The 26,237-nt window shown below is 44.3% G+C and overlaps 1 long non-coding RNA gene across 1 annotated transcript; it reads right to left on the reverse strand.

Annotated features, from left to right (window-relative positions):
- Nucleotides 1–11,157: 11,157 nt before the first annotated feature.
- Nucleotides 11,158–23,660, reverse strand: LOC142484032 (uncharacterized). The gene is made up of 4 exons (XR_012797538.1): nucleotides 23,554–23,660; nucleotides 18,712–19,915; nucleotides 17,035–17,145; nucleotides 11,158–13,722 (listed from the first exon to the last, which is right to left on the reverse strand). It is a non-coding gene; the product is annotated as an uncharacterized LOC142484032 (long non-coding RNA).
- Between the last annotated feature and the right edge of the window lie 2,577 nt (nucleotides 23,661–26,237).

Here is a 26,237-nt window from a genome sequence, read left to right on the forward strand (position 1 = left end):
TCCCTTCTCTCTCCCTCTTCCTTCTCTCTCCCTCTTACTTCTCTCTCCCTTTCCATGCTCTCTCCCTTTCCATGCTCTCTCCCTTTTCCTTATCTCTCCATTCTCTCCCTTTTCCTTGCCTCCCCTTTCCTTCGCTCTCCCTCTCCCTTCTCTCTCTCTCCACTCCCTTCTCTCTCTCTCCACTCCCTTCTCTCTCTCTCCCCCTCCCTTCTCTCTCCCTCTCCCTTATAACTCCCTCGTCATTCCCTCTACCTCTCTCTCTCCCTCTCCCTTCTCTCTCTCTCCCTTTTCTCTCTCCTCTCTCCCTCTCCCTTCTCTCTCCCTCTCCCTTCTCTCTCCCTTTTCCTTGTCACTCCCTCATCACTCTCTTTCTCTCCCTTCTCTCTCTCTCTCCCTTTTCTCTCTCCCTCTTCCTTCGCTCTCCCTATCCCTTCTCTCTCCCTTTCCTTGTCTCTCCCTCTTCCTTGTCTCTCCATTCTCTCTCCCTTCTCATTCTCTCTCCCTTTTCCTTCTATCTCCCTTTCCTTCTCTCTCCCCTTTCCTTCTCTCTCCCTTTTCCTTCTCTCTCCCTTTTCTTTCTCTCTCCATTTTCTCACTCCCTTCTCTATCCCTCTGCCTTCTCTCTCCCTTCTCTCTCCCTATCCATTCTCTCTCCCTCTTCCTTCTCTCTCCCTTTCCAATCTCTCTCCCTTTTCCTTGTCTCTCCATTCTCTCCCTTTTCCTTTCCCCTCCCCTTTCCTTTGCTCTCCCTCTCCCTTCTCTCTCTCTCCACTCCCTTCTCTCTCTCTCTCCCCCTCCCTTCTCTATCCCTCTCCCTTATAACTCCCTGATCATTCCCTCTACCTCTCTCTCCCCCTCTCCCTTCTCTCTCTCTCCCTTTCCCTTCTCTCGCACCCTCTTCCTTCTCTCTGTCTATCCCTCTCCCTTCTCTCTCTCCCTTCTCTCTCTCCTCTCTCCCTCTCCCTTCTCTCTCCCTCTCCCTTCTCTCTCCCTTTTCCTTGTCACTCCCTCATCACTCTCTCCCTCTCCCTTCTCTCTCCCTCTCCCTTCTCTCTCCCTTTTCCTTGTCACTCCCTCATCACTCTCTCCCTCTCCCTTCTCTCTCCCTCTCCCTTCTCTCTCCCTATCCCTTCTCTCTCCCTATCCCTTCTCTCTCCCTTTCCTTGTCTCTCCCTCTCCCTTGTCTCTCCATTCTCTCTCCCTCTTCCTTCTCTCTCCCTCTTCCTTCTCTCTCCCTTTTCCTTCTATCTCCCTTTCCTTCTCTCTCCCTTTTCCTTCTCTCTCCCTTTACCTTCTCTCTCATTTTGCCTTCTCTCTCCCTTTTCTCTCCCTTTTCTCTCCCTTTTCTCTCCCTTTTCTCTCCCTTTTCTTTTCCTTTTCTCTCCCTTTTCCTTTTCTCTCCCTTTTCCTTTTCTCTCCCTTTTCCTTTTCTCTCCCTTTTCCTTTTCTCTCCCTTTTCCTTTTCTCTCCCTCACCCTTCTCTCTCCCTCTCCCTTCTCTCTCCATCTCCCTTCTCTCTACATCTACCTTCTCTCTCTCCGTATCCCTTCTTCCTCTCCCTATCCCTTCTCTCTCTCCCTATCCCTTCTCTCTCCCTATCCCTTATCTCTCCCTTTCCTTGTCTCTCCCTCTCCCTTCTCTCTCCCTTTTCTTTCTCTCTCCCTTCTCTCTCCCTTTTCTCACTCCCTTCTCTATCCCTCTGCCTTCTCTCTCCCTTCTCTCTCCCTATCCCATCTCTCTCCCTCTTCCTTCTCTCTCCTTCTTCCTTCTCTCTCCTTCTTCCTTCTCTCTCACTTTCCATGCTCTCTCCCTTTTCCTTGTCTCTCCATTCTCTCCCTTTTCCTTTCCCCTCTCCTTTCCTTCGCTCTCCCTCTCCCTTCTCTCTCCCTCCTCTCTCCCTTGTCACTTCCATCTCTCTCCCTCTCCCTTTTCTCTCACTATCCCTTCTCTCTCCCTTTCCTTGTCTCTCCCTCTCCCTTGTCTCTCCATTCTCTCTCCCTCTTCCTTCTCTCTCCCTTTTCCTTCTATCTCCATTTCCTTCTCTCTCCCTTTTCATTTTCTCTCCCTTTTCCTTTTCTCTCCCTCTCCCTTCTCTCTCCCTCTCCCTTCTCTGTCCCTCCTCTCACACTTGTCTCTCCCTGCTTTCTCTCTCTCCCTTCTCTCTCCCTCTCTTCTCTCTCCCTCTCCCTTCTCTCTCCCTCTCTCTTCTCTCAATTTTTTTCTCTCTTACTCCCACTCTATCTCTTTCACTTCAACCCGTCTCTTGCTCTCACACACATTTCTTTCTTCCACTTCTCTCTCTCTCTTTTTCTTTCTCACACCCTCTCTTTCTCTCCCTGCTCTCTATTACTCTCCCTGACTAGCATCCCTGCTCCTTCTAAATCACCTGTATTTTACTCTCACAAATGTCCTTTCTTTCTCTCTCTCTTTCAAGGACTACCACTCTCCCCTCTCTCTCACAAACCCCTCTCTCACTCAGTCTAAGCATTGTTTATTTAGTCCATCAGTGAAAGAGGGTCCTCAACTGCATTGCTCTAAAGGGGATTGCATTATATTTTTTCACTTATCTTGGGTAAAATTTATTTGCAGTATGAAAATAGGTAAGTTCGTCTATCAAGATGATGTTCACAAAGGACATACTAACAAGGAGGTAAGTAGTTGAGGTAAGTGAGTACACCTACACAATGCATTGCTTTTATCTCTCAGGATATAAAGCTTTGAGTTGATTTCTCTCCCTTTACACGAGTGTGCCCTTTTAGAGTCAGGCAGTGAACTCTTCGCTACTGTCCCATCTGCAGCGCTAGCTCGACTGTAAATTGGGGGAAGAAAGCATACCCCTTTACGGACGATAGACAGTAGTGCTTCTTCACTCCTAGCATACGGCAGAGGAGAAGCTCCGCTCTGTACAAAACGGATCTAGTCCTCAATGTCCAAGTACTTAGTAGTGAGGTAAAAGCTAGCTCTTTACCTCTAAGGGTGCCTCTCGCTAACATGCAACGAATGCAAGAGTTTTCAAATTTTTGAATGACTAACTGCATATAAATGCAACATGTCAATTGGATAGGGAATAGAATATATACAACAAAATAGAAAGGGCAGGCTCACAGACTGATTCCATGCCCTCCCTCACCCGCTCTTGACCCATGTTCACTATCACCCACCACCTCATCCACCTTCACCCTCACACTCATCCACCTTCACCCACCCACCATTGCCCCCTCACCAACACCTTCACTCACCCACACCTTCACTCATCCCCCTACCTCACCTACATTCACCAACCTTTAACCCCACTTAAACACACCCTCCCTCTTCCACCTTAATCCTCACCCTCCCTCACCCATGTTCACTCTACCTTACTGGCCTCAACCTTACCTACAAAGCCTCCTATACCCATATTAACCATCCCTCACCCACCTTCAACATCACCTTCCCACACCCTCCTTCACCCAACCTCCCTCACCCACCTTCTACCCTCATCATCCATATTAAAATTCACCTTCACCACCCTTACCTGCACACCAATACCCAGCCTCACCCTTGCCCACTCACCCATACCTGAACTGACCCACACTTTTTTCACCCACCTTCATCCTCACCCTCCCAGACACATTTACTCACCCTCCCTAATCCACCTTCAACACCACCTACCCACTCTCTTCATCATCCACCTTCCCTCAAAAACCTTCAACCTCCTTACCCACACCCACCATACATCCCTAAACCTCCCTCACCCACCTACCCACAACCTCCCTCACGTTCTTACCCACTTACACTTTTTCTTACCACACTTTCAACCCCAAACCACACCCTCCCTAAATTGTTCAGAACTTAACTCTCATTGGCCAAGTACCTAAATGAGTCACATAACTAAAAATGTTCTATTCTTTTTTCACCAAACACAAATACAAAAATAATCATAAGGGTCAACCCTAACCCTAACTTTCAACGCTAACCCTAACTCTTCTCTGATTGGTTAGTACCCAAATGAGTCACATACCTAAATTTTCGTATTCCCCTATAACCCTGGGCCAAACAAAAATAGAAAAATAATCCTAAGTGTCAACCCTAACTTTCAACCCTAACTTTCAACCCTAACTCTTCTCTGATTGGTTAGTACCCAAATGAGTCACATACCTAAATTTTCGTATTCCCCTATAACCCTAACCCTAACCCTAACCCTAACCCTAACCCTAACCCAACCCTAACTCTTCTCTGATTGGTTAGTACCCAAATGAGTCACATACCTAAATTTTCGTATTCCCCTATAACCCTAACCCTAACCCTAACCCTAACCCTAACCCTAACCCTAACCCTAACCCTAACCCTAACCCTAACCCTAACCCTAACCCTAACTTTCAACCCTAACTTTCAACCCTAACTTTCAACCCTAACTCTTCTCTGATTGGTTAGTACCCAAATGAGTCACATACCTAAATTTTCGTATTCCCCTATAACCCTGGGCCAAACAAAAATAGAAAAATAATCCTTAGTGTCAACCCTAACTTTCAACCCTAACTCTTCTCTGATTGGTTAGTACCCAAATGAGTCACATACCTAAATTTTCGTATTCCCCTATAACCCTGGGCCAAACAAAAATAGAAAAATAATCCTAAGTGTCAACCCTAACTTTCAACCCTAACTTTCAACCCTAACTTTCAACCCTAACTCTTCTCTGATTGGTTAGTACCCAAATGAGTCACATACCTAAATTTTCGTATTCCCCTATAACCCTGGGCCAAACAAAAATAGAAAAATAATCCTAAGTGTCAACCCTAACTTTCAACCCTAACTTTCAACCCTAACTTTCAACCCTAACTTTCAACCCTAACTCTTCTCTGATTGGTTAGTACCCAAATGAGTCACATACCTAAATTTTCGTATTCCCCTATAACCCTAACCCTAACCCTAACCCTAACCCTAACCCTAACCCTAACCCTAACCCTAACCCTAACCCTAACCCTAACCCTCAACCCTAACTTTCAACCCTAACTTTCAACCCTAACTTTCAACCCTAACTCTTCTCTGATTGGTTAGTACCCAAATGAGTCACATACCTAAATTTTCGTATTCCCCTATAACCCTGGGCCAAACAAAAATAGAAAAATAATCCTTAGTGTCAACCCTAACTTTCAACCCTAACTCTTCTCTGATTGGTTAGTACCCAAATGAGTCACATACCTAAATTTTCGTATTCCCCTATAACCCTGGGCCAAACAAAAATAGAAAAATAATCCTAAGTGTCAACCCTAACTTTCAACCCTAACTTTCAACCCTAACTTTCAACCCTAACTCTTCTCTGATTGGTTAGTACCCAAATGAGTCACATACCTAAATTTTCGTATTCCCCTATAACCCTGGGCCAAACAAAAATAGAAAAATAATCCTAAGTGTCAACCCTAACTTTCAACCCTAACTTTCAACCCTAACTTTCAACCCTAACTTTCAACCCTAACTCTTCTCTGATTGGTTAGTACCCAAATGAGTCACATACCTAAATTTTCGTATTCCCCTATAACCCTGGGCCAAACAAAAATAGAAAAATAATCCTAAGTGTCAACCCTAACTTTCAACCCTAACTTTCAACCCTAACTTTCAACCCTAACTTTCAACCCTAACTCTTCTCTGATTGGTTAGTACCCAAATGAGTCACATACCTAAATTTTCGTATTCCCCTATAACCCTGGGCCAAACAAAAATAGAAAAATAATCCTAAGTGTCAACCCTAACTTTCAACCCTAACTTTCAACCCTAACTCTTCTCTGATTGGTTAGTACCCAAATGAGTCACATACCTAAATTTTCGTATTCCCCTATAACCCTGGGCCAAACAAAAATAGAAAAATAATCCTAAGTGTCAACCCTAACTTTCAACCCTAACTTTCAACCCTAACTTTCAACCCTAACTTTCAACCCTAACTTTCAACCCTAACTCTTCTCTGATTGGTTAGTACCCAAATGAGTCACATACCTAAATTTTCATATTCCCCTATAACCCTGGGCCAAACAAAAATAGAAAAATAATCCTAAGTGTCAACCCTAACTTTCAACCCTAACTTTCAACCCTAACTTTCAACCCTAACTTTCAACCCTAACTCTTCTCTGATTGGTTAGTACCCAAATGAGTCACATACCTAAATTTTCGTATTCCCCTATAACCCTGGGCCAAACAAAAATAGAAAAATAATCCTAAGTGTCAACCCTAACTTTCAACCCTAACTTTCAACCCTAACTTTCAACCCTAACTTTCAACCCTAACTCTTCTCTGATTGGTTAGTACCCAAATGAGTCACATACCTAAATTTTCGTATTCCCCTATAACCCTGGGCCAAACAAAAATAGAAAAATAATCCTAAGTGTCAACCCTAACTTTCAACCCTAACTTTCAACCCTAACTTTCAACCCTAACTTTCAACCCTAACTCTTCTCTGATTGGTTAGTACCCAAATGAGTCACATACCTAAATTTTCGTATTCCCCTATAACCCTGGGCCAAACAAAAATAGAAAAATAATCCTAAGTGTCAACCCTAACTTTCAACCCTAACTTTCAACCCTAACTTTCAACCCTAACTTTCAACCCTAACTCTTCTCTGATTGGTTAGTACCCAAATGAGTCACATACCTAAATTTTCGTATTCCCCTATAACCCTGGGCCAAACAAAAATAGAAAAATAATCCTAAGTGTCAACCCTAACTTTCAACCCTAACTTTCAACCCTAACTCTTCTCTGATTGGTTAGTACCCAAATGAGTCACATACCTAAATTTTCGTATTCCCCTATAACCCTAACCCTAACCCTAACCCTAACCCTAACCCTAACCCTAACCCTAACCCTAACCCTAACCCTAACCTATCATGCTCTGCCTGATCTCCTAGGGGAGGCAAAGCAAGGAAACACTGTTGAGCAGGTAGAGATCGGGGCACAGTTGAGTGCTAGGCAGAAGGGAGAAGCCAGGGACATGCTAGCTCAGTATAGCGCCCTCTTCACTGACATGCCAGGGACCACACATCTCACCAAACACCCAGTACACACAGGGGACCTGCAGCCTCTGCATAAGCACGCTTATAGAGTGTCAGCAGAGGTCAAGACAAGTATGGAGAGAGAGATTGAGGAGATGCTGACCCTAGGGGTAATTACTCCGTCCCAGAGCCCTTGGGCAAGTCCAGTAGTCCTAGTGCCTAAGAAGGACAAAACCACCCGGTTTTGTATGGACTACCGGTTGCTCAATGCTGGGACGGTGTCAGATGCTTACCCCATGCCCCGCATGGATGAGTTACTAGATGAACTCGCGGGGGCAAAGTATCTGACCACCATGGATCTGAGCAAAGGCTACTGGCAGATTCCCCTGACCCTGGAGGCTAGGGAGAAGTCAGCATTCATCACTCCAAGTGGCCTCTATGAGTTTTTGGTGATGCCATTTGGGATGAAGAATGCCCCGGCTACCTTCCAACGCCTGGTCAATAGGTTACTGGAAGGGATGCAGAGCTATGCCAGGGCTTACTTAGATGACATTGCTGTCTTTAGTAATTCCTGGGAATCCCACATAGGACATGTAGCTGCGGTGCTGGATAGAATCAGGGAGGCTGGGCTTACCTTAAAACCCACTAAGTGTATGGTAGGTATGGCAGAAGTCCTGTACTTAGGGCACAGGGTGGGTGGAGGGCATTTCAAGCCAGAGCCAGCCAAGGTAGAAGCCATAGGTCAGTGGCCTGTTCCAAAAACCAAGAAACAGGTCATGGCCTTTTTGGGCACCGCAGGGTACTACAGGAAATTTGTCCCACAGTACAGCGCCGTGGCCAAACCCCTGACTGATCTGACTAAGAAGCAACTGCCTGTGCTTATTACCTGGTCTCCTGCTGTGAAACTGCTTTCCAGGCACTGAAAGCTGCGCTTGCTGAGGCCCCCATCCTGGCTGCCCCAGATTATACCAAGCATTTTCTTATTCAGACTGATGCCTCAGACTTTGGTGTGGGGGCTGTGTTGAGCCAGGTGGGGGACGACGGCAAAGAGCACCCTGTGGTGTATCTCAGTCGCAAACTGCTCCCCAGGGAGGTGGCATATGCCACCATTGAAAAGGAGTGCTTGGCCATTGTGTGGGCACTCAAAAAGCTCCAGCCCTATGTCTATGGGAGGGCTTTCACGGTCATTACCGACCACAATCCCCTGAGCTGGCTACAGAGGGTATCAGGGGAAAATGCCAAACTGCTGAGATGGAGCTTGGCTTTGCAAGAATTTGAATTCACCATTCAGCACAAAAAGGGTAGTGAAAACAGCAATGCTGATGGACTTTCACGCCAGGACTATCCCTCTGAGACTGAATTCATTAATGGTGCCAGCAGTGCCCCACTCCCCGTCAGGGCCAGTGGGCCACAGGACACGCATTAAGAAGGGGAGGTGTAGAGGGAGAGAGGGGGTGGCCCGGTATTAAAGGGGTTGCACCCCATTTGGCCACCCCTGACCGCACCAGGGAGACAAGGGGTTAACTGGGCTGAGGTCCAGAAATGTGATGTAACCCTTGTTATGACATGTAAATGTATTTTCCCCTGTTCCATTGTAATGTCTGGTTACTCAGTGTTTGCATCACACACACACTAGAATCCATCCGGGAGCACAAGGGTTAATAATTCTTTAATGATTATAGCTCTTTGTGTAAGTTTCCCGCCTTTTCGGGCACCATTTTGCAGGTCCCCATTGGCCGCCATTAGGGCTCAATGCATTTCAATAGGAATTTGTGCTGTTTTCGTCCTGTTTCCTGTAGTGACCAGCAGGTGGCGTCCGAGAGGGAGAGCGGCGGTTTCCCATTGAAAGTCAATGGGCTCATTGACTTCAATGGAGATGCCTCGAGGTAACCTAGTTGGCTGCCGTCCAGACCGCAAACCGCAAAGCGGATACAATGTCCTTCAAAAGAGCTAAAATCACTGGGTCAAGTTCAACGTCAATTAGCGGGGAAATAAACTGTTTTAGGGCACCTAGGGATAAAATTCTTTTTGCCCCTAGTTCCTAAGCGTCCCCCCACTCGACCACCACCGGGTCCCCGAATCCTGGACCCCCGATAAGGGTCGAACCAGATAGAGCGGGTCGCGCCATAGGCTTTGCCGGCGGCGGCAGAAACGGCTCAGAAAAATGACTAAGTGAGAAATGCTGAATTTTAGGAATCCATATCTCCGGTTCCGGAGGGTTCAGCGGATCAGGGTTTGGGGTATCTGTAGCCACTGCTCCGGCATCGCTGCAGAACCATCCTTGACCCGCTTGGACCAACCCGACGGAGTATGGACCCCCTTGAAGTTCGGGACTTTTCCCATAAACTTCAATGGCAGAAAACCCCCATTGACTTCAATGGCGGCGATTTACCATTGAAAGTCTATGGCGGAGCTGCCCGTTGTTTTCAATGGGGATTTAGTGAAAAGCTGAGATTTCTTTTTCAATGGAGATTTTTGTATTAAAATGATTTAATGTGCATTGGTGTAACTCCGGTTTCTTAGGTCGTAGCAAGTCGCTTTTTGGACCATATGGTGTCCCAGTTCTGGCAATGCGAACTGGGAAGTTTGGACCTGCTAAACCTAACGGAACCGGATATTTTAATACGTTTATGTTTTATGCTTAATAGTGTATCTTAAGGTATGGACAAAGACCCAGAAGAGATTCTTTTGGGCCATAAGGTAGCAGATGGCCCTGGGGACGCCGCTATGTCTAGGATTTAAGTGCTGTTCAAAGTTTTATCACCCTCACTGTTTATCCGAAGCCCAAACCAGGGCAGGTCTTAAGTGTTCCAGTTAACACCTTTCAACAAAGGTTTTCCTGCCAGAACTCCAAATGGTAGACTGTCTGGCATTCCTGACGTAAATGTGGGGCTTCAGAAATGAGACCCCCAGAGTTCTACTGCGCATGTGCCAACTAGCAGGGGGGCATGGGTCAGAATGCTTTCCCACGTTAGTGAGTGGCTGGAGGTAATTGTAAACCAATCCCCTGTGCTTAAGGTTAAGAATAGAAGGAGAATGGTTTATAAACTGCTGTCCACCCATATATCCTTTGTCTTCGTTTGCTGATATGGTTACCTGATATCACCTGAATGATTTCCTCACTGCTGAAAGAAATGCTACATCATACTTCTCATTCCCCAACCCTTAAGTGTACTTCTTGTTCGTTACTGTATTACTGCACCGACACACTTTATTCGAGCAAATACCCGGTATGTACCTGGCAGATACCTGGAATGCGCCGCTCCTCACCTCTGACAAGCCCCGTTGCATTTGCCTTCCCAGCCTGGGTTCATGCCTGGCTGATGGGCGGCTGATCTGTTAAATGATAATGATTAGGATTTAATAGGGTGCAATGCTTCGCGTGTCTACCAGATGGCATAAATTCCTGAATTGTAATGCAGTAAATATATATATACTGTGCAGTATTGCAGCCAACGGGAATAAAATGCTTCAATCCCTGCCGGAAAATAACTCAATGCACTCGGGCAGAAAACAGTCACAAACCTCAATACACCCGGGTATACCCGAATTCGTGGGACTAGCCGAGCTCGAATAAAGTGTGTCGCCAGTGTATCTGTTGTGTTCACCTATATTCTAAGGAATAAATACAATTTATTATATCTTAAGCCTCGTTCAGTTCAAACCCAATTATTTTTGTGTAATATTAATAAGCCTGTGGAAGCTATCGTCACAAGGAGGTATTATAGTGTGTATTGTGGGGAGAATTAGTGTGTGTGTTGTTTGGGAGTGATATTCGGGAGGATTGTGTGTGCAGAAGGAAGAATGAGTGAGGGGGGAGTAAGGGAGCAGGATTGAATGAGAGGGGGTCATTGAGTGATAGCGGGGAGGGGAGGGAAGAGTGAGGAGAGTGGGTGTAGGAGGGAGCAGTGCAAGAGACCGTCGGGGGCAGAATACATGGTGAGAAGGGAGGCTGCCTAGAAGCATAAAAATCTACTTCACCACTGTTCTGTACTCTCTTCAATACTCTGTGTTACAGATCTCTCTGGCAAGAAATGGGGTCCAATGGCAAAGACTGCTCTAAATAAGATAGTATAAATGAACACAGAGAGAAATTCCAAAGAGTAACCCAAGAAAATACAAGTGAAATCTAATCGTAAGGTAATTAGTCCCATTAAGTGAAATACATAAAGGAATAGTCCATAAAAAAGCACAAAGGAAAAAAATAGGAGTACTTTATTGTGATGTTACATTTCAGAGAATATAAAATTATAGGAAAACAATTCCACTTTGTTCAGAAAACCAGAAAGTCTTGGTCCCAGGTGGACTGAATTTTTATTGCAAATAAGTTCCTTAATACACAAGTAAAGAATATAGTTACTTATTCTATTCTCTACTGTAAGACGTGCCACATTGCCCAATAATTGGGTACAGTGCCCAGATTGTGACCATGCACTACAGAGGTGAGATTCCCCCAACTCCAATTTGCTACACACTCCAAGAGAGATTATTGTGATCAGAGGTGGAATGAGAGGGGTGAGAAGGGTCGCTGCCCAGGGAATAGCCTGACAGGGGGTACAGAAATCTCTTTTGGTGCATATATTGCGGAGCTGCATTGATTGACTTGTCAATCAGCTCTGCTGCCTATCCCATTGACATCATGATCCGGCACTGTGATCAGCTGCAGCGCTGACCCAGGTGTGTTAGTGCAGCACTTTACAGGGAGGGAACAGAGGTTGTGGATGACAGATGCTGGGGATAGGCCATGAGTACGGGCCAGAGTAAGGTGGAGACTTTCTGTACTCTGCATACAGGACACTGCATGCATGACAGTGTCTGTGTGTGTGTGTGTGTGTGTGTGTATTCCAAGTGTCAGTGTGCATAAGTAAGTGTGCTCTGTAAGTATGCCTGTGTGGCAGGTATAGGGGGGTGGTTCAGCTGGAGGAACTTATCCAGGCACAAAAGCACATAGATGCCCCAGATTATACCACCCCAAATGCTGATAATATCCTGCTGCACTTTACAGAAGATGATGCAGATGTCAGTGGGTGGTGGGTTCATTAAATCCATCCATCATATCATAGCCACACTGTGCATATGATGTACTGAATCAATCACAGGAAGACATCTCCATGGTAGGGGTAGAAGTTAACAGAATATGTCCAGCACTGTGGTGTGTAGCCCATAAATAATAATTGTGCACATTACAGAACATACTTGCAACTGCAAGATCATTTTGCTGCTTGTAGTGTTTGCTCTTGTCCTGTGCAGTGTTGTCGTAGATCCGTCTCTTCAGTGTTCACTGCAATAAAAGTAAGACATTGCATTAATATTACAGAAGTTTGGGAGCTGAAATCCCACTATGCTGCAGACATTTTCCCTTTGCATAAGATTCTTGTGATTATATCTCAATGATGATCAATAACAACTACATCATAACACAGCCGCTCAATACAAAATATGTATTTGCTATCAATGGTCATGGAGGCCAAACGTCACACAATGTACAGATATACTGCTGCGGCCGAGTTTATTCGAGCATTTGCCCGTTCTTGGCCGCAGCAGTAACCTGGCGCGCGCCGGAGGGTGCCGGGCGCACGCCGAAGCAGCGGAGGAGCGCCCTCCGATCGGGGCTTTCTCCCTTCCGCTGCCGGGTCCGTCGGGTCCCCCGGAACCCCCTGCCGCTGTCCCCCACATCGCGGGACACCAGTGCTCCCTCGGGGAGCCCTGGACGCGCGTGCAGGGGGCGCAGGCACCCGATGACGCGTGACCGTGCATCGGTGATGCGCGGCACGCTGAGGGAGTGCGGCTAGCACGCCGGGGCATCCCCCGGCTTGCGGTGCTAGCCGTGCTTCAATAAAACGTGTCGGTAGTGTAGCAAGGATTATTTCTTCCTCTGGTGCATTATGATGGGATGTGTTGTAAGATTCTGCATTATTAGCATCACTGAATCTTTTGGAAACTGAGTAATATTCTATGTTTTAATGCAATATTATGGATGATCAGCCGGTAAAATAAAGCTTACTGTATCTGTAGCCATGCTCTACCCATGATGTGCTGAATCAATGACTGCAGAGTGATTCAGAGTGGTAAACATGACTGGAACTCATCTCTGAATAGAGGACAGAACAGCAGTGCAGAGTAGGAGGTGAATGTATCTCAAATGGAAGACTTAGTAGCTGTGTGGGGAGTAGACAGTACAGACTGATCAAATAAATAGTTAAAGGAGTATCTTCAACATTACTTGGCTTTGTTATCAACATTGAAGTTTCTCTTGTTTTTTCTGTTCTTTAAATCACTACTACTGATGCCATGTGTAACCTGTACTGAGAGATATACTCTACTGGCCTAGATGAAACCATATGATGCAAACAGGATTCATCCCACTCCAGATTCATATGATTGCACCACTTCAACCTTTAATAAAACACATAGAACTACAGCAGTGCGCTACTGCACATGTTCTTGTTATGAATGGTAGTAGATGTGGTCCTTGGGTCAATACTTCATACAGCAGCCACACTCTACTCATGATGTATTGAATCAACAAAAACCTGCATGGTACAGATCACAGGAAGGGTAGAGTAGAGGGGAATATGTCCAATGCGAAACCCTTAGCAGCTGGATTGTGTGGAGTCAACAAAACGACAAATACTAAATGAGAAATATACACATTGCTTATCTGTCTCTGTGTAGTCATTTTCCTCCTCTTCAACTGTCTTTCAAAATTTCTCTTCTGACAGAAAAGAAACACATGGCTTCAATATTCACTGTTCTTCCCTCCTGAAATAAAAGTTAAGCATTGCATGGTTATGATCATACATACAATGAACCTTGCGCCAAACCATGTGATCCAAAGTAAATCCACCTCCCTCCCATAGCTATGTTCCTTCTAGAGCTTCTACCACACAAGTCATTAATGTTCGTGACACTGTACTGCAGTCACAGTCTGCACACAAAGTACTGAATCAATTACATCACACTGAAAAGGCAGTCTACATGATGCAATAGTTAACCATAATAACTCTGTCATGCAAATGACAGGAAAACCTATATGTATATCATTAGGGGAGAGGGGAAAAATAATTAAAAAATAAGTGCGACAAATAAAAACAGATTATAGGAAAGTAAATCCTTGCCCTGGGAACTTTACAATCTAAGAGAAATGTTAGAAGACTTAAAGAGAGGCAGCAGTTGGGGGAAGAAGTGCAGTAGATGACAATGCTTGTCCTTAATGGTGGGTACAATTAGTAGAAAGCACATCTTGGGAACAATAGTTGTTAGCAGTGACTGTGGGTGTGGGACAGTAGCCACGAGTCAAAGTTTTTTAAATGCTTGATTTAAGTCGTGAATTTTAAGATTGGTCTTACATGTGGGTGGAAGAGGTTATGTTGGCATATACTGAGTGTGAGGAAGTTTCACATGTACGGTGCAGTGATGGAAAATGGTTTCAGGCAAGTGAGAGAACAGTAGAGGTGAAAGACGTTTACAGGAGACAGTTATGGTTATAGTGCAAGAGACAAGCAAGGGCATAACGAGAGATCAAAGATGATATGCAAGAAGGAGCAGATTAATGGAGAGCCTTAACAAAAAGGTAAGGAGGAGAACTTTGTAGGTGATACAAAAACTTGATGGGATGCCAGGACAGGGATTTAAGGAGATGAGCAGAGACTGTTGTGGGAGAAAGTGAGATAATTCAAGCAGCAGAGTTTTGCATAGGAGAAAGTTGTGAAGCATGGAGGCCTGTTAGTAGTATGTTAAAATAACCTATAGGATAACAGTATACATTTTAGTTTTAGCAGTAGGTTGAGAGGGGAAAGGGAAGATCTTGGCAATATTACAGAGAAAGAGGCAACACATTTTACCCATAGCCGTGCATGTGAATGGAGATGGAATTGAAGAGCCAAATGTTACTCCTATGCAACATGTTTGATGACAAGATAGATGGTAGTACTGTTTACTGTGATGGAGAAAGGGGATAATATGAGCCCAGTGTTAGACATTAAGTTTAAGGCAGTGGAGTGCCATCCATGAGCATATAGCCAGGAGACAACCCAAGAGTAGGGACTGGATTGCAGGAGTGAGAACAGGGGTGGATAGATTTGTGTGTGTATCATCCGCATAGAGATTATATCTAAGGCCAAAAGCATTGATGAAGTCACCAAATGATAGTATGTAGAGAGAAAGAGAGATCTCAGAACAGAGCCCTGATGTATACCCACAGACAGATCAATAGAAGACGAAGACATGTTAGCAACAGAGATGGAGAATGTGTGACATGAAAGTTATGATGAAAACCAGGATAGAACTGTGTTACTGATACCAAGAGAGAGTTTAGAATATGAAGGAGGAGAGTGATTGAGAGCATCAAACGCAGCCGATAGATCAAGTAGGATTAGTAGGGAAAAACCTTGGGAATTAGCTTTAAGCACAGTCTGTAGAACGTGCTGTACGAAAGGCAGGTTGTAAAGGATCCAGGAGGGCATGTGATTTAAGAATGTTGACACTAGCAATTAGAAGGCAAACAGCATGAGGGATACAGAGCGGTAGTTAGTAAGGCACATAGGGTGTAGTTTGTTTCTGACAAAAGGGTGACCGCTACAGGCTTAAAGTAAGAGGGCAAAAATCCAGAGAATAGGGAGAAATTGAAGATGTGGGTGAGAGTGGGGACTAAGAGATGCAGTAAGGTGTGAGGGGATACGATCTAGAGGGCATGTGGTAGAGGGAGAATAGAAGATGATTAGCTTCCAGCTCTGTAAGAGAAGAAAAGGAGTCAAGTGCAGAAGGAGATTTGGGTAGAAGGAGAGAAGGGGGAAGGGACAGAAGGAATCTCCTTGTGGGTGGCATCCACCTTGCCTCTGAAGTAGTCAAATGCTTGAGGAGAAGTGAAGGAAGGATGGCAAGTGTGAGGAGAAGGTTAGTGGAGGGAGTCAAATACAGAGAAAAAAAACAGCGTAAATTAAATTTGAGTGTTGATGAGTGTGGAAAAAAGTAGTGTATTTAGCCCTAGAGAGCAGCTTTATACAGGACAGGAGACATTTTTACTGTAGAAAAATCAAACAAAGTGTGAGATTTCCTCCGTAGGTATTAAGAACAGCAAGTGGAAGTGTGATGAGTGTGTTTGGGAATTTAGCCAAAGGTGTGGGTTAGAGGGATGAGTGTGTCAGAGCCTATAGGGGGCATATAGATAGGAGGATAGCATTGTAAGAGTTAATAAGATTGTTAGTTTAAGCAGAAAGAAAGAGAGAGAAGAGAGAAGAGAGGTTAGAGTAGATGTCAGAGGAGAGTTTAATTAAGCAGAGGCAAATCAGTGGGACAGGTAAGATGCGGTGAGGGGAATGACTGATTGTGACTGATGAGAGCAGAAGAGGTTATGTACAACTAGAGCCTTGTTAGTAAGAGTGGACATTCCAGAGGGCACAGGAGAAGGGAAGAGAAAAGTAAGGAAAGGAGTGTGGATTACATTAGATAGGTTAACACTCTTAGTAGGGAGGCCTGATGTGTATATGAGCCGGTCCAAGATTATAAGAGATATCCCCCAACATCAGCGAGCATAGAAGGAGACACAGAGATAGGTGTAGAGAGAGACAGAGATAGGGATATGTAGAGAGAGAAGGGCGTCAAGAGAATGAGACAGATAGGCGTAGAGAGAGGAGACATAGAGAGAGGGGGCTTTGAGAGGGGGGCGTAGAGAATGAGGGAAGGTGGAAGAGAATAGGATGTGCAGGAGTGCATTTCATTGAGCAGTGCAGAAATAGCTGCAATAGAGGTCTGTACAAATGGTGCTTTGTGTAGACACATGCAAAGGTAGGGGAAGGAAAGTGTATAGAACATGTGGATAAAAGCAGGAGTGTGGAAGTTAGAGAAATTAGAAAAGTTTTACAGAGGAGTGAGGAAACAGTAAACAGAAAGAACAAGAGAGAGGTTACATTGGGATGACGTGCTGTGGTAGAGAGAAATGCTAGGAGAGAGCCTCCAGATATTAGAGGACATGAATTGAGAGAGCAAATGTATAAATCAAAACCGGAGGGGGAGGTATAGCACGAAAGCTTGCACAGCAGTTGATGAAGATTATAGTCTTAAAGTTGCGTGTACCTGTCAGGGCACTCAAGAAGGTCAATGCTCACAAGTGCAGAGTTCATGAAGAAATGCTGAATCCAGTTCCCCTCCAATTTAATTTTAATATAACTTTTTCATTCTTCATTACTGCAAAAAGCAAACAAAACAAAACCACATTGCATTACTATTTTCAAAATGGATTGAATGACATATTCAACAGTAACTGTGTGATGCCAATATTCCCTTCTCACTCGTAGGCCAGTACGGTCAGGTACCCAGTACTGATAAAACAATAAGTGCCCGTACTAAGTACCAATATGAATTATAAGGAAATGTAAAATCTCCAGGTCTCTCTCCATCTCTGCAACAGATATATGGATAAGCCCATATTAAGGCATCACGTGACCGGAGCCGTCACTGACTGGGTATACGCAAAGATGCAGGGAGATGCAAAGAAAGGGAGGGAGAGAGACAGGGAGAAGATGGGAAACGGAGGGAGGCACGGATGGCAGGCCTCTCTCTTTCACTGGTGCATGCAAGGAGCTGGTCCCAACATCCACAAAGTGTGTGTGTATTATTGGTTGTGTTTTATGGCGGTAGGAGGATAGTGTGTATATTGTGTGTGTGTGGGAGTATTATATTGTGTGTAGGGTATTATAGTGTGTATATTATGTTGAGGTGCAGAGGAGAGTGTTAGATTGGGTATCTTGTGTTAGGGGGTATTGTGTATATTGTGTTTAAGACTATAATATTATTGGGGAGATTATTATTGAGGAGGTATTAAAGTGTGTATTGTGGGGAGTATTAGTGTATGTATTATTTGTGGGTGACAGATGCTGTGGGTAGGCCAAGAGTACGGGCCAGACTAAGGTGGAGACTTTCTGTACTCTGCATACAGGACTCTACATGCACTGCAGAGGTGAAATTCCCCCAACTCCAATTTGCTACACTCTCCAAGAGAGAATATTGTGATCAGAGGTGGAAGATGAGCAGGGTCACTGCCCAGGGAGTAGCCTGTCAGGGGGCATGGAAATCTCTTTTGGTGCGTATGTTGCCACGTGGCATTGATTGACCGGTCAATTAGCACTGCTTCCTATCACAGTGACATGATCCGGTGCTGTGATCGGTTGTAGCGCTGACCAAGGTGTGTTAGTGCAGCAATTTACAGGGAGGGAACAGAGGTTGTGGGTGACAGATGCTGGGGGTAGGCCAAGAGTACGGGCCAGAGCAAGGTGGAGATATTCTGTACTCTGCATGCCCATCCTGCATACCCAGGACTCTGCATGCATGCCAGTGGCTGTGGGGTGTGTGTGTGTAGGTATGCCAAGTGTCAGTGTGCATAAGTAAGTGTGCTGTGTGTGTAAGTAAGTTTGCCTGTGTGGCAGGAGGTGTAGGGGGGTGGGGGGCGGGGGGCGGTTCAGCTGGAGGACTTTACCCAGCACAAAAGCACATAGATGCCTCTGATTATATCACCCCAAATGCTGATAATATCCTGCTGTAGATGCACTTTACAGAAGATGATACAGATGTCATCAGTGTTTGGTGGGTTCATTAAATCAATCCATCATATAATAGCCACACTGTGCATATGATGTACTGAATCAGTAACACCAATCACAGGAAGACATCTCCATGGTAGGGGTAGTGTTGAAGTTAACAAAATATGTCCAGCACTGTGGTGTGGAGCCCATACATAATAATTGTGCACATTACCAGAACAACATATTGTCAACTGCATGATCATTTTGCTGCTTGTAGTGTATACTCTTGTCCTGTGCAGTGTTGTAGTAGATCCGTCTCTTCGGTGTTCACTGCAATAAAAGTAAGACATTGCATTAATATTACAGAAGTTTGGGGGCTGAAATCCCACTATGCTAATGACAGTTTCCCTTTGCATAAGATTCTTGTGATTATATCTCAATGATGATCAATAACAACTACATCATAACACAGCTGCTCTATACAGAATATGTATTTGCCATCAATGGTCATGGAGGCAATATGTCACACAATGTACATATATAGCAAGGATTATTTCTTCCTCTGGTGTATTATGATGGGAGGGTGAGATTCTGCATTATCAGCATCAGTAAATCTGTAGGAAACTGAGTGATATTCTATTTTTTAATGCAATATTAGGGTAAAATAAAGCTTGCTGTATCTATAGCCATGCTCTACCCATGATGTGCTGAATCAATGACTGCAGAGCGATTTAGAGTGGTAAACATGACTTGAACTCATCTCTGAATAGAGGGTAGCACAGTAGTGCAGAGTAGAAGGTGAATGTATCTCAAATGGAAACCCTTAGCAGCTGTGTGGGGAGTAGACAGTACAGACTGACCAAGTAAATAGTAAAAAGTAGTAACTTCAACATTACTTGGTTTTGTTCTCCACTCCTGTTTTTCTGTTCTTTAAATCACTAATACTGATGCCATATGTAACCTGTACTGAGAGTTATATACTCTACTGGCCTAGATCAAATTAAATGATGCAAACAGGATCCCTCCCACTCAAGATTCATATGATTGCACCACCTCAACCTTTCATAACAATAACATAGAACTGCAGCAGTGCGCTACTGCACATGTTCTTGTTATGAATGGTAGTAGATGTGGTCCTTGGGTCAGTACTTCATACTGTAGCCACACTCTATTCATGATGTATTGAATCAACAAAAATCTGCATGGTACAGATCACAGGAAGGGGTGGAGTAGAGGTGAATATGTCCAATGCGAAACCCTTAGCAGCCGGATTTTTTGGAGTCAATAAAACGACAAATACTAAATGAGAAATATACACATTGCTTATCTGTCTCTGTGTAGTCATTTTCCTCCTCTTCAACTGTCCTTCAATTTTCTATTTTGCAAGAAAATGAACACATGGCTTCAATATTCACTTCTGTTCTGCAGTCTTTCCTCTTGAAATAAAAAAGTTAAGCATTGCATTATTATTATTATAATTATTATTGACGATACATACAATGAACCTTGCTCCAAACCATGTGATACAAAGCAAATCCACCTCCCTCCCACAGCTGTGCTCCTTCTAGAGCTTCTACCACACAAGTTATTCATGTCAGTGAAACTGTACTGCAGTCCCGGTCTGCACACAATCTACTGAATCAATGACATCACACTGTGTCACACAATGTCATGCTAACGACAGGAAACAATCTTTGTATATATCTTTGTATATATAATAATAATAATAATAATAATAATAATAATAATAATAAAAAAAATAAGACAGGACAGACACTCCTACATTGCAATCAATAGAAAATAACTGGGACAGGCACTTCAAGGATGCATACGGTCCCGGATAAACTGTAGCTACCTATACACGTGTGCCTTGTCTCTAGACTCTGCATATATCTCTATTTATATACCACCCATTGTGTACTCAGCGCTTTACAAGAGAGACCAAAAAGTACAGGAAATTATTATACAATAAGTTCAACAAACAAAAACAGACAATAGGAAAGTAAATCCCTGTCCTGGGTAGTTTACAATCTAAGAGAAATGTAAGGAGACTTACAGAGAGACAACAGGTGGGGGAACAAGTGCAGTAGATGACAATGCTTGTCCTTAATGGTGGGTACTTGTAGTATAAAGCACTTCTTGGGAACAATAGTTAGTGACTGAATGAGTGACAGTAGCAACGAGTAAAAGCTATTGAAATGCTTCATTTAAGTTGTGAATTTTAAGGTTGATCTTAAATGTGGGTGGAAGAGGGTATGTTGGCATATACTGAGTGTGTGTGAGTTTCACAGGTAAATTGATGGGAAAGGGTTTCAGGCAAGAGAGTGAGTGCGCAGTAGAGGTGTAAGAAGTATAATGGAGACAGTTATTAGTAGAGCTTAGGAGACGAGGAAGGGCATAACGAGACCAAAGATGATATGTAGGAAGGAGCAGATGAATAGAGAATAGTGTTGGACTGGGTCCTCAACTATAAAAAAATGGGTAACGGGTACCCGGCCAAAATGAAAGGTTCTACCCGGTCGGGTACACGGTTTGGCACTTACCTTCCGGGTGGCGGTGACATCTAGGATCAGCAGCAGTCCTGTGACGGTGGCAGCATCTGTGGTGTCTTCAGCCGGCGGGGGAGCTGCAGGCTCACAGACACAGCTTACCTGCTTCGGTGCTGTGGAAGTGATTCCTGCAGCTCCCCCCGCCAGGTGAAGACACCTCTGATGCTGCCAACATCAGAGGACTGCTGCTGCTGATCCTAGATGTCTTAGGAAAGGTAAGTATAAAAGATTATTTCCAGCTGCCCTGACATTACCCGACGCCGGGTATTACCCGGCCAAGTCCACTTCTCAGTGGCCGGTTTCGAGTAATGTCCGGGTAGCTGGAAATGTGTCGGGTAACGCCGGGTACTCGGTACACCACTAATAGAGAACTTTAACAAAAAGGTAAGGAGGAGAACTTTGTAGGTGATCTGAAACTTGATGGGAAGCAAGGAGAGGGATTTAAGGAGGAGGAGGAGATGAGCAGATACTGTTGTGGGAGAAAGGGAAATTATTCAAGCAGCAGAGTTTTGGATAGATTGCAAATGAGAAAGTTGTGAAGCAGGGAGCCCTGTTAGCAGTATGTTAACCCATACGATAAGGGCATGCATTGGCGTTTTAGCAGTAGATTGACAGAGAAAAGGGCAAATCTTGGAAATATTACAGAGAAAGAATCGACAAACTTTAGCCAGTGTCGTGAATGAAGATGGAAAGGGAAGAGTCAAATGTTACTCCTAGGCAATGTGCTTTCATGACAGGATGATGGTAGTACTGTTTACTGCGATGGAGAAAGGTGATATTAGGCCAGATTTAGGGGGAAATATGAGGAGCTCAGTTTTAGACATTAGGTTTAAGGCAGAAGAGTGTCATCCATGGAGGATATAGCCAGGAGGCAACCCGAAACTAGGGACTAAATTGCAGGAGTGACGGTAGGGTGGATAGGTGTGTGTATCATCTGCAAAGAGATGATATCAAGGGCCAAAATAGTTGATAAGGTCAACTAGTGATAGTATGTAGTGAGAGAGGTCCCAGAACAGAGTCCTGAGGTATACCAACAGACAAAACAACAGGAGACAAAGACACATTAGCAATAGAGATGGAGAATGTGTGATGGAGAAGTATGATGAAAACCAGGATATAAGTTTGCTGCGGATACGAAGAAAGAGTTTAGAATATGAATGAGAAGAGTGATTGACAGTATCAAAAGCAGAAGAGAGATCAAGCAGGATTAGTAAGTAAAATGGACCTTGGGAATTTTCTTTATGTACATAATTGGTTACATTGGGAAAGGCAGATTGTGAAGGGCCCAGAGGAGCATGTGATTTAAGAATGTTGATCAAACGGGAGATCACAAGACGTTCTAGCAATTAGGAGGCAAATGGTAGGACGGATACAGGGCGATAGTTAGAAATTCACACAAGGTCAAGGTTATTTTTGAGAATAGGGGTGACCACTGCATGCTTAAAAGGAAGAGTTGAAAGAGCCAAAGGATATGGAGGAATTGAAGATGTGGGTGAGAGTGAGAATATAGGATTGAGAGGGCATGTGGTAGAGGGAGAAGAGAAGATCAGGTTCCAGCTTTGTGACAGGAGAAAAGGAGTCAAGAGTGCAATGAGATCTAGATAGAAAAAGAGAGAGGGGGAAGGGAGAGAACGAATCTACTTGTGGATGGCATCCACCTTGCCTCAAGTGAGCAAAGGCTTGAGGAGAAATAAAGGATGGATGTTAAGTGGGAGGAGAAAGTCAGTGGTGGGACTCAAATACATAGAAGACAGTGTGAATGAAATTGGAGTGTTGATGAGTGAGGAAAAAGTAGTGTTTGACCTTAAAAAAAGGAGCAGAGTTTTACAGAACAGGACAAAGGTTTAGTGTAGAAAATCAGACTGTGAGATTTCCTCCATAGGTGTTAAGAGCAGCAGTGTGATGTGATGAAGTGTGATGAGAGCGTGCTTGTGAATTAAACCAATGCATGGTTTAGGCTGCGTCTATAGTAAGCACACAACAGAAGGCAAAGTTAGCGCATGCCTGTCGCTCCAGCAATCCCCGCACTGAGGTCCGAGGCGACGGGGAGGCCCTGCATCGCTCGCACGCACTGTGGACGACCAAGCGTGTGCCCATGATAATCACGGCCTTAGAGGGATGAGTGTGTCAGAGCCTAGAAGGGGCATATAGATGATGGAGGAGGAGGGAGGAGGAGATGATAGCATTGTAAGAGTTAACAAGATAGTTAGTTTAAGCAGAAAGTGAGGAGAGGTTAGAGATAAGGGTAGATGTCAGAGGAGAGAGTTCAATTAAGCTGAGGTATCGAGTAGGACAGGGGTGAGGGGAATGAGAAGTGGTGGATGATGAGAGCAGAAGAGGTCATGTACAAATAGACCATGTTAGTCGTAGAGCAGACATTCCAGAGGGCACGTGAGAAGGGAAGAGTAAAGTGAGACAAGGAATGTGGATTACATTAGATGGGTTAATACGCTTAGCAGGGAGGTGGAGAGAGAGGCAAGAGGCAGAGGGTGGTGTAGGGGTAGAGGAAGAGATGTTGCATGTACCTTGTCAGAACATTAAAGAACGTCAATTCACACTGGTGCAGAGTTGATGATGAAATGCTGAATCCAGTTCACGTCCAATTCAATTTTAACAGAACTTTTTCATTCTTCATTACTGCAAAAAAAAAAGTAAAAAACAATGCATTACTATTTTCAAAATGGATTGAATTCCCCCACCAATGACTATGTGTTACCAATATATCCCTCTCAGTCCCACTGCAGCACATACTGTACCAGTGTGAAAGTAAGAAGGTACACAGTACCGGTAAAACAATACGTGCCGGTACTATGCACCATATGAATTATAAGGGGATGTAAATCTCCCAGTCTCTCTCCATATCCGCAACAGAGCGGGCTCCGGTCAGTGGCATGGATGCCCATATATGGGTATGCTCATATTTGGGCATCCCATGTCACTGACCGGAGCCGGCTCTGAGTATAGGGATATATGCGGAGACGCAGAGGTGCAAGGAAATGGGAGGAGGCACGGTGAGAAACAGGGAGAGACCACAGGAAGATAGAGGGCAACAACTTCCACAAGGTACTTGTATGGGTATAATTGTTTGTATTTTGTGCAGAGGGGGTAATTTCAGATAAAATACAATTCTCCACCCTCTACGAAACAATTCCACTTTGTTCAGTAAGCCAGAAAGTCTTGGTCCCATGTGGACTGAATTTAATGCAAATAAGGTCCTTAATACACAAGTAAAGAATAAAGTTACTTATTCTCTACTGTAAGAAGTGCCACATTGCCCACTATTTGGGTCCTGTGCCCAGATTGTGACCATGCATGGCAGAGGTGAGATTCCCCCAACTCCAATTTGCTACACTCTCCAAGAGAGATAATTGTGATCAGAGGTGGAACTAGGGGAGGGTGTGAGCAGGGTCACTGCCCAGGGAGTAACCTGACTGGGGGCACGGAAATCTCATTTAGTGCATATGTTGCGGCACTGCATTGATTGACCGGTCAATCTGCACTGCTGCCTGTCACAGTGACATCCTGATCGGGCACTGTGATCAGCTATAGCACTGACCCAGGTGAGATAGTTCAGCACTTTACAAGGAGGGAACAGATGTTGTGGGTGACAGATGCTGGAGGTAGGCCAAGACTGTTGGCCAGAGTAACGTGGAGACTTACTGCACTCTGCATGCCCATCCTCTCCCTGACATCAGGGGAAGGAAGTGGCCCTGGGGTGTGTGTAGGTATGCCAGATGTCAGTGTATGCATAAGTAAGTATGCCTGTGTAGTGGGAGGTGTAGGGGCGTTAAGCTGGAGGACTTAAAACAGGCACAAAAGCACATAGATACCTCTGATTATACCGCACCAAATGCTGATAATATCATGCTGTAGCTGCACTTTACAGAAGATGATGCAGATGTCATCATTGGTTGGTGGGTTCATTAAATCAATCCATCATATCATAACCACACTGTGCATATGATGTACTGAATCAGTAACACCAGGAAGACATCTCCATGTTAGGAGTAGAGTTGAAGTTAACAGAATATGTCCAGCACTGTGGTGTGTAGCCCATAAATAATAATTGTGCACATTACCAGAACAACATACTGTCAACTGCAAGATCATTTTGCTGCTTGTAGCGTATGCTCATCCTGTACAGTGTTGTAGTAGATCCGTCTCTTCAGTGTTCACTGCAACAAAAGTAAGACATTGCATTAATATTACAGACGTTTGGGGGCTGAAATCTCACTTCGCTGCGGACAATTTCCCTTTGCATAAGATTCTTGTGATTATGTCAATGATGATCAATAACTGCATCATAACACAGCCGCTCTATACAGAAGATGTACTTGCTCTCAATGGTCATGGAGGTAATACGTCACACAATGTACAGATATAGCAAGGATTATTTCTCCCACTGGTGCATTATGGCATTATGATGGGAAATGTTGTGAGATTCTGCATTATCAGCATCACTGAATCTTTTGGAAATTAAGTGATATTCTATGTTTTAATGCAATATTATGGATGATCAGACGGTAAAATAATAATAGCTTGCTGTATCTGTAGCCATGCTCTACCCATGATGTGCTGAACCAATGACTGCAGAGAGATTCAGAGTGGTAAACATGACTGGAAGGCATCTCTGAATAATGGGCAGCAAAGCAGTGCAGAATAGGAGGTGAAAGTATTTAAAATGGAAGATCCTTAGCAGCTGTGTGGGGAGTAGACAGTACAGACTGACCAAGTAAATGGTAAAAGGAGTAACTTCAACATTACTTGGCTTTGTTCTCCGCATTGAAGCTTTCCTCCTCTTTAAATACTAATACTGATGCCATGTGTAACCTGTACTGAGAGTTATATAATCTACTGGCCTAGATGAAACCATATGATGCAAACAGGATCCATCCCACTCCAGATTCATAGAATTGAACCACCTCAACCTTTCATAACAATCACATAGAACTGCAGCTGTGCGCTACTGCACATGTTCTTGTTATGAATGGTAGTAGATGTGATCCTTGGGTCTTTACTTCATACTGTAGCCACACTCTACTCATGATGTATTGAATCAACGAAAACTTGCATGGTTCAGATCACAGGAAGGGGTAGAGTAGAGATGAAAATATTCAATGTGAAACCCGTAGCAGCCGGATTGTGTGGAGTCAATAAAACGACAAATACTAAATGGTAAATGAGAAATATACACATTGCTTATCTGTCT

This window comes from Ascaphus truei, unplaced genomic scaffold (genome assembly GCF_040206685.1).
Source record: "Ascaphus truei isolate aAscTru1 unplaced genomic scaffold, aAscTru1.hap1 HAP1_SCAFFOLD_432, whole genome shotgun sequence".
NCBI classification, from domain to species: Eukaryota; Metazoa; Chordata; class Amphibia; order Anura; family Ascaphidae; genus Ascaphus; species Ascaphus truei.